At 40.0% G+C, this 13067-nt stretch overlaps 1 protein-coding gene across 9 annotated transcripts in view; it reads right to left on the minus strand.

The window, feature by feature from the left end:
• The window catches only part of CLIC5 (chloride intracellular channel 5), a 229525-nt gene that overhangs the window by 77562 nt on the left and 138896 nt on the right, over positions 1-13067 (minus strand). The window lies entirely within an intron of this gene.

The following is a 13067-nucleotide window of genomic DNA, read 5'->3' on the forward strand; positions in this document are numbered from 1 at the left end:
GAAGCATGTGCATCCTATCTCCCAGCCCACCTTGCACTTACACAAATGATTAACTACATAGAGAGGGCTCATTTCTCCTAAGTGGAGCTGCAGTATTATTTTTTAGAAGGAAAATATGTGGGTGAACCAGCACTTACTCAACTTAACTATATCTAAATTTCAAATATCTGCTATACATATATTATTTATTCATTAATGAAAAAAATGGAGAAGATGCTGGCTTCAAAAAACATTAGAAAAAAATTCAACCATTACAAAGGAGGGAGAATTGGGAGGTGGTGTTGTATTTATGTGAAACTTTTTTCCCCCAAAAAGGAGGACATAGAGAGATTAAAGAATATTCACAAATCATCAATGTGTCTGCTGTTTTAATTTAGCCTTACGAATAAGTTTAAAAATTTACCATCTTTCACAGGGTTTTATCAGTCCACCTTCCCTCCAAGGAGATAAAATAAATGAAATCAGCATTCCTTCCAACTCCCTTGGCATAAATTATTACTTACCCTAAGCAAGATGACTGACGATTTTTTTTTTTTTTTTTTTTTTTGTTGTTGTTGTGGGGTGCCAGATCTAAGAATTTTTTTTTTTTTTTATACTTTAGGGTTTTAGGGTACATGTGCACAATGTGCAGGTTTGTTACATATGTATCCATGTGCCATGTTGATTTCCTGCACCCATTAACTCGTCATTTAGCATTAGGTGTATCTCCTAATGCTGTCCCTCCCCCCTCCCCCCACCCCACAACAGTCCCCGGAGCGTGATGTTCCCCTTCCTGTGTCCATGAGTTCTCATTGTTCAATTCCCACCTATGAGTGAGAACATGCGGTGTTTGGTTTTTTGTCCTTGCGATAGTTTACTGAGAATGATGTTTTCCAGTTTCATCCATGTCCCTACAAAGGACACGAACTCATCATTTTTTATGGCTGCATAGTATTCCATGGTGTATATGTGCCACATTTTCTTAATCCAGTCTATCGTTGTTGGACATTTGGGTTGGTTCCAACTCTTTGTTATTGTGAATAGTGCCGCAATAAACATACGTGTGCATGTGTCTTTATAGCAGCATGATTTATAGTCCTTTGGGTATATACCCAGTAATGGGATGGCTGGGTCAAATGGTATTTCTAGTTCTAGATCCCTGAGGAATCGCCACACTGACTTCCACAATGGTTGAACTAGTTTACAGTCCCACCAACAGTGTAAAAGTGTTCCTATTTCTCCACATCCTCTCCAGCACCTGTTGTTTCCTGATTTTTTAATGATGGCCATTCTAACTGGTGTGAGATGGTATCTCACTGTGATTTTGATTTGCATTTCTCTGATGGCCAGTGATGAGGAGCATTTCTTCATGTGTTTTTTGGCTGCATAAATGTCTTCTTTTGAGAAGTGTCTGTTCATATCCTCTGCCCACTTTTTGATGGGGTTGTTTGTTTTTTTCTTGTAAATTTGTTTGAGTTCATTGTAGATTCTGGATATTAGCCCTTTGTCAGATGAGTAGGTTGCAAAAATTTTCTCCCATTGTGTAGGTTGCCTGTTCACTCTGATGATAGTTTCTTTTGCTGTGCAGAAGCTCTTTAGTTTAATGAGATCCCATTTGTCGATTTTGGCTTTTGTTGCCATTGCTTTTGGTGTTTTAGACATGAAGTCCTTGCCCACGCCTATGTCCTGAATGGTATTGCCTAGGTTTTCTTGTAGGATTTTAATGGTTTTAGGTCTAACATATAAGTCTTTAATCCATCTTGAATTAATTTTTGTATAAGGTGTAAGGAAGGGATCCAGTTGCAGCTTTCTACATATGGCTAGCCAGTTTTCCCAGCACCATTTATTAAATAGGGAATCCTTTCCCCATTTCTTGTTTTTGTCAGGTTTGTCAAAGATCAGATAGTTGTAGCTATGCGGCATCATTTCTGAGGGCTCTGTTCTGTTCCATTGATCTATGTCTCTGTTGTGGTACCAGTACCATGCTGTTTTGGTTACTGTAGCCTTGTAGTATAGTTTAAAGTCAGGTAGCGTGATGCCTCCAGCTTTGTTCTTTTGGCTTAGGATTGACTTGGCGATGCGGGCTCTTTTTTGGTTCCATATGAACTTTAAAGTAGTTTTTTCCAATTCTGTGAAGAAAGTCATTGGTAGCTTGATGGGGATGGCATTGAATCTATAAATTACCTTGGGCAGTATGGCCATTTTCACGATATTGATTCTTCCAACCCATGAGCATGGAATGTTCTTCCATTTGTTTGTATCCTCTTTTATTTCATTGAGCAGTGGTTTGTAGTTCTCCTTGAAGAGGTCCTTCACATCCCTTGTAAGTTGGATTCCTAGGTATTTTATTCTCTTTGAAGCAATTGTGAATGGGAGTTCACTCATGATTTGGCTCTCTGTTTGTCTGTTATTGGTGTACAAGAATGCTTGTGATTTTTGTACATTAATTTTGTATCCTGAGACTTTGCTGAAGTTGCTAATCAGCTTAAGGAGATTTTGGGCTGAGACAATGGGATTTTCTAGATATACAATCATGTCATCTGCAAACAGGGACAATTTGACTTCCTCTTTTCCTAATTGAATACCCTTTATTTCCTTCTCCTGCCTGATTGCTCTGGCCAGAACTTCCAGCACTATGTTGAATAGGAGCGGTGAGAGAGGGCATCCCTGTCTTGTGCCAGTTTTCAGAGGGAATGCTTCCAGTTTTTGCCCATTCAGTATGATATTGGCTGTGGGTTTGTTGTAGATAGCTCTTATTATTTTGAGATACGTCCCATCAATACCTAATTTATTGAGAGTTTTTAGCATGAAGGGTTGTTGAATTTTGTCAAAGGCTTTTTCTGCATCTATTGAGATAATCATGTGGTTTTTGTCTTTGGTTCTGTTTATATGCTGGATTACATTTATTGATTTGCGTATGTTGAACCAGCCTTGCATCCCAGGGATGAAGCCCACTTGATCATGGTGGATAAGCTTTTTGATGTGCTGCTGGATTCGGTTTGCCAGTATTTTATTGAGGATTTTTGCATCAATGTTCATCAAGGATATTGGTCTGAAATTCTCTTTTTTGGTTATGTCTCTGCCAGGTTTTGGTATCAGGACGATGCTGGCTTCATAAAATGTGTTAGGGAGGATTCCCTCTTTTTCTATCGATTGGAATAGTTTCAGAAGGAATGGTACCAGTTCCTCCTTGTACCTCTGGTAGAATTCAGCTGTGAATCCATCAGGTCCTGGACTCTTTTTGGTTGGTAAGCTATTGATTATTGCCACAATTTCAGAACCTGTTATTGGTCTATTCAGAGATTCAACTTCTTCCTGGTTTAGTCTTGGGAGGGTGTATTTGTCGAGGAATTTATCCATTTCTTCTAGATTTTCTAGTTTATTTGCATAGAGGTGTTTGTAGTATTCTCTGATGGTAGATTGTATTTCTGTGGGATCGGTGGTGATATCCCCTTTTTCGTTTTTTATTGCCTCTATTTGATTCTTCTCTCTTTTCTTCTTTATTAGTCTTGCTAGCGGTCCATCAATTTTGTTGATCTTTTCAAAAAACCAGCTCCTGGATTCATTAATTTTTTGAAGGGTTTTTTGTGTCTCTATTTCCTTCACTTCTGCTCTGATTTTAGTTATTTCTAGCCTTCTGCTAGCTTTTGAATGTGTTTGCTCTTGCTTTTCTAGTTCTTTTAATTGTGATGTTAGGGTGTCCATTTTGGATCTTTCCTGCTTTCTCTTGTGGGCATTTAGTGCTATAAATTTCCCTCTACACACCGCTTTGAACGTGTCCCAGAGATTCTGGTATGTTGTGTCTTTGTTCTCGTTGGTTTCAAAGAACATCTTTATTTCTGCCTTCATTTCATTATGTACCCAATAGTCATTCAGGAGCAGGTTGTTCAGTTTCCATGTAGTTGAGCGGTTTTGACTGAGTTTCTTAATCCTGAGTTCTAGTTTGATTGCACTGTGGTCTGAGAGACAGTTTGTTATAATCTCTGTTCTTTTACAAATATTTATTTTAAATAAACAGATTGGGTGATTATTTTTATTTCACCCTTGAATAACAAGGATTATAGTAACTTTTTCATTCTTTATTTTTGACTTTGTGGCCTTTTGGATTTTGCATGCTTTTTCCTATGACTCCATTACAGGTGTTTATAGTGAACCATAAACCATTTTTTATCAAATTCCAGTGCAAACTTTAATGACAAACATATTGTAATTATTCTTGCTACATTCAAATTGTAATGAATCAAAATGGTATGTGACTTTTTTTGAAAGATGATCTTCTAGTTGCTATTTCAACAAACCCCCCAGATCTGGAGCCCAGCTAACTTCCCTCCATCATTTGTAAATTAAAAATAAAAAATAGATATGATAAAATATCCTAAATTATTTCTTTGGCCCTTTTGAGCCCATACTTGAACCCTCCAATGACTTTGCACTAATAATAGGATAAAATTCAAACTCCTTGAGCTGCCTCTCAGGGACCCTTTCTTTTTCCAGGGTTATAAATTCTCCCTATTCAAGACCTCTTCCCCTGCCTTCCCTCCCCTGTAGGCAAACGGTTTGCCCACCTCCTCTGACTAGGCTCAGGTTGGCTATGTCTGCACTTTTGTTCATGTCATTTCTCTCTTTTGGACAGCATTATCTCTCTCTAATTTCAAATACTAACTCAGACCCCACCTTCCCTGGAAAGCCTCTTCAGACTACTCCTGTTAGAATTATGTTGTGTATAGTTCATTTCATTCATTCACTTGACAAATACTAAACATCAACAATGCGTGGGGTGCTGTTCTAGGTTCAAGGGATGCCCAGTGGGTTTCCACTCAGCGTCTTTCCCTGTGGCTTGCTGCAGTGGTGGGGCTTCTCTCTGGAAGCAACTGAGCAAGAAGACAAAAGACAATAGCAGGGAAGCTCCTGGGCTTTGGGTCTGACTAGGCTTTGTCACTTACTAGGGTTGTAATCTCGAGAAAGTTTCCTGGCTTCAGTTTGCTCATCAGTATAGAAATATGGTGTGGTACTTAAAAAGTTGTGGTGTGAATTTATTGTCCATGTAAAGCATTTAGGGATAGCTTGTGGCGCAAAATAAGTGCTTAATAAACAGCACCACATTATGATCTTATATCTGGTCTGACCCATGTATCGTATTGCCTCTGAACATGGTGACTTTTTTCCCCTCAGTGCTTTCCACATCCGAGAACATAATGTTGGGCTTCCTCATCACTGTGTGATAAAATACTCTTCTCTTTGACTAGGGATGGCTAACAGTGAGTGATTCCTGAGCAGGAATCGTAAGCTTTCCAATAAAAATACATGTGGGAATTCTTAAATATTTTAAATATTTTAGTGAAGGTCTATGGGGATTCTAGGAAGTATTCAACAATATTTATTAAGAACTTCTAGAACAGTGGTTCTCCAATGTTAGCATGCATCAGAACCATTTGAAAGCCTTGTTAAAACACAGTATGTCCAGGGTGGGGCCCAAGAATTTGCATTTCTAATACTTTTCTAAGTGATGCTGAGGCTTCTGGTGTCGGGTCCACACTTGGAGAACATCTGTACTAGAAGTTGGGATTAAAAATAATTATGAGGCTGGGCGCAGTGGCTCATGCCTGTAATCCCAGTACTTTGGGAGGCTGAGGCGGGTGGATCACCTGAAGTCAGGAGTCCAGCTGACCCACATAGTGAAATCCCATCTCTACTAAAAATACAGACATTAGCCGGGCATGGTGGCACATGCCTGTAATCCCAGCTACTTGGGAGGCTGAGGTAGGAGAATGGCTTGAACCCAGGAGGCAGAAGTTGCAGTGAGCCGAGAATGCACCATTGCACTCCAGTCTGGGCAACAAGAGTGAAACTCCAACTAAAAAAAAAACAAAAAAGCATACACACAAAAAAAACAGGAAATAATTATGAGAGAGCTGTGGATCAGCCTTCCAAAGGAGCTCAACAGCCAGAGTTTGAAAAAAATGCACAACAGGGTGGGATACACAACAGCCACGGACCAGGTTACACAACACTAAATGGAGCCTTGGTTCCATTATTCACTGGGATATAAGCTTGGACAAGTCATTTACCTCCTCTGAGCTTTGTTTTCCTTATTCAAAATGTTAGAATAAGAATCTTCTCAAACCTGACAAAAACAAGAAATGGGGAAAGGATTCCCTATTTAATAAATGGTGCTGGGAAAACTGGCTAGCCATATGTAGAAAGCTGAAACTGGATCCCTTCCTTATACCTTATACAAAAATTAATTCAAGATGGATTAAAGACTTACATGTTAGACCTAAAACCATTAAAATCCTACAAGAAAAGCTAGGCAATACCATTCAGGACATAGGCGTGGGCAAGGACTTCATGTCTCAAACACCAAAAGCAATGGCAACAAAAGCCAAAATTGACAAATGGGATCTAATTAAACTAAAGAGCTTCTGCACAGCAAAAGAAACTACCATCAGAGTGAACAGGCAACCTACACAATGGGAGAAAATTTTTGCAACCTACTCATCTGACAAAGGGCTAATATCCAGAATCTACAATGAACTCAAACAAATTTACAAGAAAAAAACAAACAACCCCATCAAAAAGTGGGCGAAGGACATGAACAGACACTTCTCAAAAGAAGACATTTATGCAGCCAAAAAACACATGAAAAAATGCTCATCATCACTGGCCATCAGAGAAATGCAAATCAAAACCACAGTGAGATACCATCTCACACAAGTTAGAATGGCCATCATTAAAAAGTCAGGAAACAACAGGTGCTGGAGAGGATGTGGAGAAATAGGAACACTTTTACACTGTTGATGGGACTGTAAACTAGTTCAACCATTGTGGAAGTCAGTGTGGCGATTCCTCAGGGATCTAGAACTAGAAATACCATTTGACCCAGCCATCCCATTACTGGGTATATACCCAAAGGACTATAAACATGCTGCTATAAAGACACATGCATACGTATGTTTATTTGCGGCACTATTCACAATAGCAAAGACTTGGAACCAACCCAAATGTCCAACAACGATAGACTGGATTAAGAAAATGTGGCACATATACACCATGGAATACTATGCAGCCATAAAAAATGATGAGTTCATGTCCTTTGTAGGGACATGGATGAAACTGGAAACCATCATTCTCAGTAAACTATCGCAAGGACAAAAAATCAAACACCACATGTTCTCACTCGTAGGCGGGAATTGAACAATGAGAACTCATGGACACAGGAAGGGGAACATCACACTCTGGGGACTGTTGTGGGGTGGGGGGAGGGGGGAGGGACAGCATTAGGAGATATACCTAATGCTAAATGACGAGTTAATGGGTGCAGCAAAACAACATGGCACATGGATACATATGTAACAAACCTGCACATTGTGCACATGTACCCTAAAACCTAAAGCATAATAATAAAAAATAAAAAAATAAAAAATAGAAAAGAAAACACACGCAAAAAAAAAAAAGAATCTTCTCTTTATATCTCACAGTGCCATGAGGACCCAGGACACATGTATTATATGTGCTGACTGAAGACCAATCTTCAAAGTTCAGGAGAAGGGGCATTTCCTCTCCTTTCTCCAGTCCAAAGTAACTCCTTGAATAGACAAGAGACCCTCCAAGCACGTCACATTCTTTCCTCATTCACAAAGGCATTGTTCAATATCTTAAAGACTGAACTAGCTGAATAGATTCCCTGGTAACTCAAAACCTTAAAGCAGCTTTGAATTAAGAGCCTGTCTCTGGGAAGTGACATTTAGGGAAGGTCCACTAAGGCTACGTGGGCTCCACCCACTTTTCCGGCCTTCCGCCTTGTCCTGAATCACATTGGGCTGACAAGATTAGATATTCCTACTGCATAAGATTAGCACCTGTGAAAAATCATTCTCCTTGAATCACATTTTAATGCCCTGGCCTCAGTTTTTACAGTCACTAGATGAAACAATCACCCAAAATTTCTAGTGCATTTTCTATTTAAAAAATGTTGATGGCATTGTTCATTATATTTTTGAGTGATCCCCACACACTACTTATAAACCACTACATGAGAAACGGCCTTATAGATTTTAGGCATTAGACCTTTGTGAGATGCATCGTAGTATGCAAATATTTTCTCCCATTCTGTAGGTTGTCTGTTTACTCTCTCTGTTGATAGTTTCTTTTGCTGTGCAGAGGTTCTTTTAGTTTAACTAGGTTCCACTTATCAATTTTTTATTTCTGTTGCAATTGCTTTTGGAGACTTAGTCACTTTTTTTTTTTTTGCCAAGGTTGATGTCTAGAATGGTATTTCCCAGGTTTTCTTCTAGGAATTTTATAGTTTTAGGTCTAACAGTTAAGTCTTTAATCCATCTTGAGTTAATTTTTGTATGTGGTGAAAGGTAGGGGTTGAGTTTCAATCTTCTGCATATGGCCAGCCTGTTATCCCAGCACCATTTATTGAATAGGGAGTCCTTTCTCCATTACTTGTTATTGTCAACCTTGCTGAAGATCTGGCCTTAGGCATGGGGCTTTATTTCTGGATTCTTTATCCTGTTTCATTGGTCTATGTGTCTGTTTTTACGCCGGTACCATGCTGTTTCAGGTAGCAAATAAAGGCAGGAACATAAAACCAAATACTGCATGTTCTTACTTATAAGTGGGAGCTAAACATTGAATACACATGGCCATAAAGATGGGAACAATAGACACTAGGGACTACTAGAGGGGGTAGAGTGGGAGTGGGGTGAGCACTGGAAAACTACCTATTGGGTACTATGCTCACTACCTGGGTGATGGTGATCATTTATACACCAAACCTCAGCGACGTGGAATTTACCCATATAACAAACCAGCACATGTACCCCCAAAACAAAAATAAAAGTTGAAAAAGGAGAGAGATGGCTTTAGAATCTATTGCCACAAAGAAAAATATACTTAATGTTAAGGGAAAATGCTAATGATAAAATGTTGTGAATACAGCATGCTGCAAAATGTATCGGTTGTATGATTCCAATAATTAAAAAAAAAAACTAGAAAGAAACCAAAACGTTATCAGAAGTTATCTAATTACTTTTATAAATAGAAAAAAATATTTTTCAAAGTAATTCAATGACAGGGAATTTTATCTTCTCCAAGAAATTTTCTTCTTCCCCTCTCAAAAAGAGAATTCTATAACTCATTGTGTCTTTTCTCCTTCCTTGCCTTCTTAGAAGCTCAAAGATCATTATTTGAAGCATGCATTGACCTTTATTACAGGTTCATTTAGTGCTTATTTTCATTTTCTGTTTTGTTTTGTTTTGAGACAAAATCTCTCTCTGTAGCCCAGGCTGGAGTGCAGTGGTGTGATCTCAGCTCACTGCAGCCTCAACCTCCAGGGCTCAAGCGATCTTTCCACCTCAGCCTCCTGAGTAGCTAGAACTTCAAGTATTTACCACCAGGCCTGGCTAATTTTTGTATTTCTTGTAGAGATGTGGTTTTTCCATGTTTCCCAGGCTGGTCTTGAAATCCTGAGCTCAAGCAATCCGCCCACCTCAGCCTCCCAAAGTGTGGGAATTACAGGCACGAGCCACCGCACCTAGCCTCATTTTCTGTCTTATTGCTATTTCATTTTATACACGTTTACTTATTAGATGAGTAGTATCTACTTATAGTATATAATTTCTGAAATTTTGAAACATCCTGAACTTTTTACAAACTAAATAAGGAGCCAGAAGTAAGCGATATGTAAGTTCCAAGAAAATTAAACAACTAGCTTCTAAATATACCTGAAAAAGTAATGTAGTTTCTCAAGGCTTGTGCTTTGCAACCAGGGAGTTTAAGCAGTGGGCAAGTCTGATTTATATATTTATCAAAGACCATAATGGATATTACATTCCTTTTCTGTAAGCAGTTGATACTCAATGAGATGCAATGTGGACTCCCTTAGTTACCACCTCTGTGGGGGCCAGGACTAGGTGGGAGGAAAACCTTGCACTTTCATATTGCTGTTCAGTTTTGCTGGGCATCTACCAATGGAACCACTCTGGAGGAAGACTCTATGTCTGACGAAATACAGGGGACAGGCCAGGTGTGGTGGCTCATGCCAATAATCCCAGCATTTTGGGAGGCCGAGGAGGGTGGATCACCTGAGGTCAGGAGTTCAAGATCAGCATGGCCAACATGATGAAACCCCGTCTCTACCAAAATACAAAAAATTACCCTGGCACGATGGCAGGTGCCTGTAAGCCCAGCTACTCGGGAGGCTGAGGCAGGAGAATCTCTTGAACCTGGGAGGCAGAGGTTGCAGTGAGCCGAGATTGCACCATTGTACTCCAGCCTGGGTGATAGAGGGAGACTTCATCTCAAAAAAAAAGAAAAAAAGAAAGAAATACAAGGGACAGTCAAGGATGGCACTGAGGTTTTGATCTTGGAATGCTGGAAGATGGCAAAGACAATATGAGAAACGGGAAATGTGAGGGAGCTCAGCTTTAGGGGAGGGTTTCTGTGTAAGAAGAGGTAGCTATGCAACCTGTAGTTTGGAAAGGTGAACAAACCCTGGACACCTAACCATGCAGGGGCTGTGATTCTTGTCCTGACTCCATCTTATCAGTTTGGGTCACTGGGGGCATGTCCTTGCTGCTCCTGCTTGGGACTCAGTTTCCTCATGAATCAAGCTCGTTCATCTCTAAGGCATTTCCAGTCCTTTCAGTGGATGAGTTCATGATATTATAAATTTTTTTATACAGTTATGAATAGCTTAATAATAGGCATGCATTCTGAGAAAGGGATCATTAGGTGATTTTGTCATTGAACAAACATCATATAGTGTACTTACACAAACCTAGATAGTTACAGCCTACTACACGCCTAGGTTATATAGTGTAGTCCATTGCTCCTAGGCTATAAACCTGTCCAGCATGTTGCTATACTGAACACTGTAGGCAACTGTAACACAAGGGTAAGTGTTTGTGTATCTAAATATAGAAAAAGCATAATAAAAATGCAGTATTATAATTTTATGGGACCACCGTCTTCTGTGGGGTCCGTCGTTGGCTGAAACGTTATTATATGGTATGTGACTCTGCAACTCATGAGACATTTTACACATGGAGATAAAGACTTGGGTCAACTCTGTTTTTCTCAGACTGCGTGGCTGCATAGATGAGTGGTTTTAATAAGGGACATTTAAGAAGTCAATGATTCGCTCTTAGTACTGACTGACACTTTTATCTCTTGTCTGGGAATCAGTCTAAATGACATGAATTTGGAGTTCGTAAGAGCTGAAAAGAATAATGATAAATCCAGAAATGGAATAAACCTTGGTAAAAGGTGAGAAACGATTCAAGCATAAGGTGAATTACTAAGGCTTGTTGCCTACTTTTATGAGCCGCACAGGGAAAAGGCCGCAAGTTCTGAGAAATGGAAGAAAATGAAATGCCAATAAAATAAAGGAGCTGGGCTTCCTTGTAACATACATTCAGTGAGAGACCATAATGCTCAACAAATCTGTTAAATCCTCAGACCTCTACCCAGGGACTTTTTCACTGCCTGACCTCACCCGATCTAAAGATCATGCAGCAGCACGGGGGTGGGGGTGAGAGGAATGCCAGGGAGGACTTTGATAGCATTCTTACTACAAAGCCATAAAAATGCATATATTCTAGGACAGGGTGTGTGCTGTCATGCACAGAGCCACCAAAGTGTCATCAAATGAGTAGTGTCCCTTTACTACCTAGTGGGGGTTGGGTTTGGGTTAAGTGATGTCAATCTACAGCCCTCAGGACAGGAAGAGGAGTGCTTGGCACATGACACACCATTGAGAATAGTTTTGTAACAATCAGCTGGAAGAGCGATTGTGGCATTCCTTATAGCTCCGCTCTGGCTACCCTACTCCTGCACATCATGGCCTTAGGAGTTACAGACGCTTGGGACCTCTGAGGAGACAGATAGAAGAGTCAGGTATGGACTGGCTGGCATGTAGGCAACAGGTAGGACAAGGTAGGTTGGGGGAATGCCTGTGTAAACAGAGAATATAGACAACCCTTCGTTCATTCATTCATTCATTTAAATGTATGCATACATCCATTCAATCACCAAATATTTCCTTACCTGGTAAGGGCTAAGAACCTGCCTTAGGGCCTTAAATATAATGCCTTTCTCAGATAAGTCTTTTATACCCTTCTCCCATTTAAATTAGTCCTCCAGTTATTTCCTTAATAGCACTTTTTATCACCTGAAATTACTTGACTTATTTCTTTATATCTTCTCTGTTTCATCCACTAGAACACAAGACTCCTTAAGTCAGGAACCGTATCTCTTTTGTTCACTGCTGTAGTCCCAGCACTAAGAACAATGTCCAGCACATAGTAGGGCCTCAGAAAAACTATTTTTTGAATGAAAACATCATCACAGAGATGAATAGAACCTAGGCCCTTCAAGAAAAGACTCAAAGAGAGTGTGGGAAAGCACTTAGTGGAACATAGTAAAGGAAAGAGAAAACCAGTACAAAAATTGAATTGGTTTTCCCCTAGAGATTTAAAAAAGTACTTGGGATTAAAAGGCAAATAAAACATTAGAGGAGCCATCAGTGCATTGGTTCCTTGTGCTCAAGATGAGAGGGATGTGTAGAATTAATTCTTGAGTACTTTCCAGGCCTCCTGGCCTGGGAGTCTGCTGTCTTCAGGTCTGCAATGCCAGTGCTGTCACCTGTGCTATCCCTGGACTCACCATGCTGGGGTGGAAAGGACACTTGACGGTGCTCCGGAGCCCAGCTTGACATTGACTTCTACCTGGCTGTGTGGCTTTGAGACAAGACAGTTGACTTTGGGAGCTTCAGCATTTCTCTACCAGTAAAATGAGAATGACACTTGTACTAAGTGCCCCACCCTCACAGTTTTGTTTTGAGGTTCTAGGTAATGTAATACGTGTGCTTCATAAACTGTGAAACAACATACAGACGTTTGGAAATGACAGGTCACCAGGATGCTCTCCTCTGGCTCACTGCAGAGCAAGGCTTTCATGGTCTTCTTGCCTTTGCTGGGGCTAGTTACCCACAAAATGGAATTCTGATGGTGGACTTTAAAGGAAAAACATAAGCCATTCAGTGAGCAGCTTTGTTTACAGCCATCAGTTCAAAATCACTC

This window comes from Symphalangus syndactylus, chromosome 23 (assembly GCF_028878055.3).
Source record: "Symphalangus syndactylus isolate Jambi chromosome 23, NHGRI_mSymSyn1-v2.1_pri, whole genome shotgun sequence".
Classification (NCBI taxonomy): domain Eukaryota; kingdom Metazoa; phylum Chordata; class Mammalia; order Primates; family Hylobatidae; genus Symphalangus; species Symphalangus syndactylus.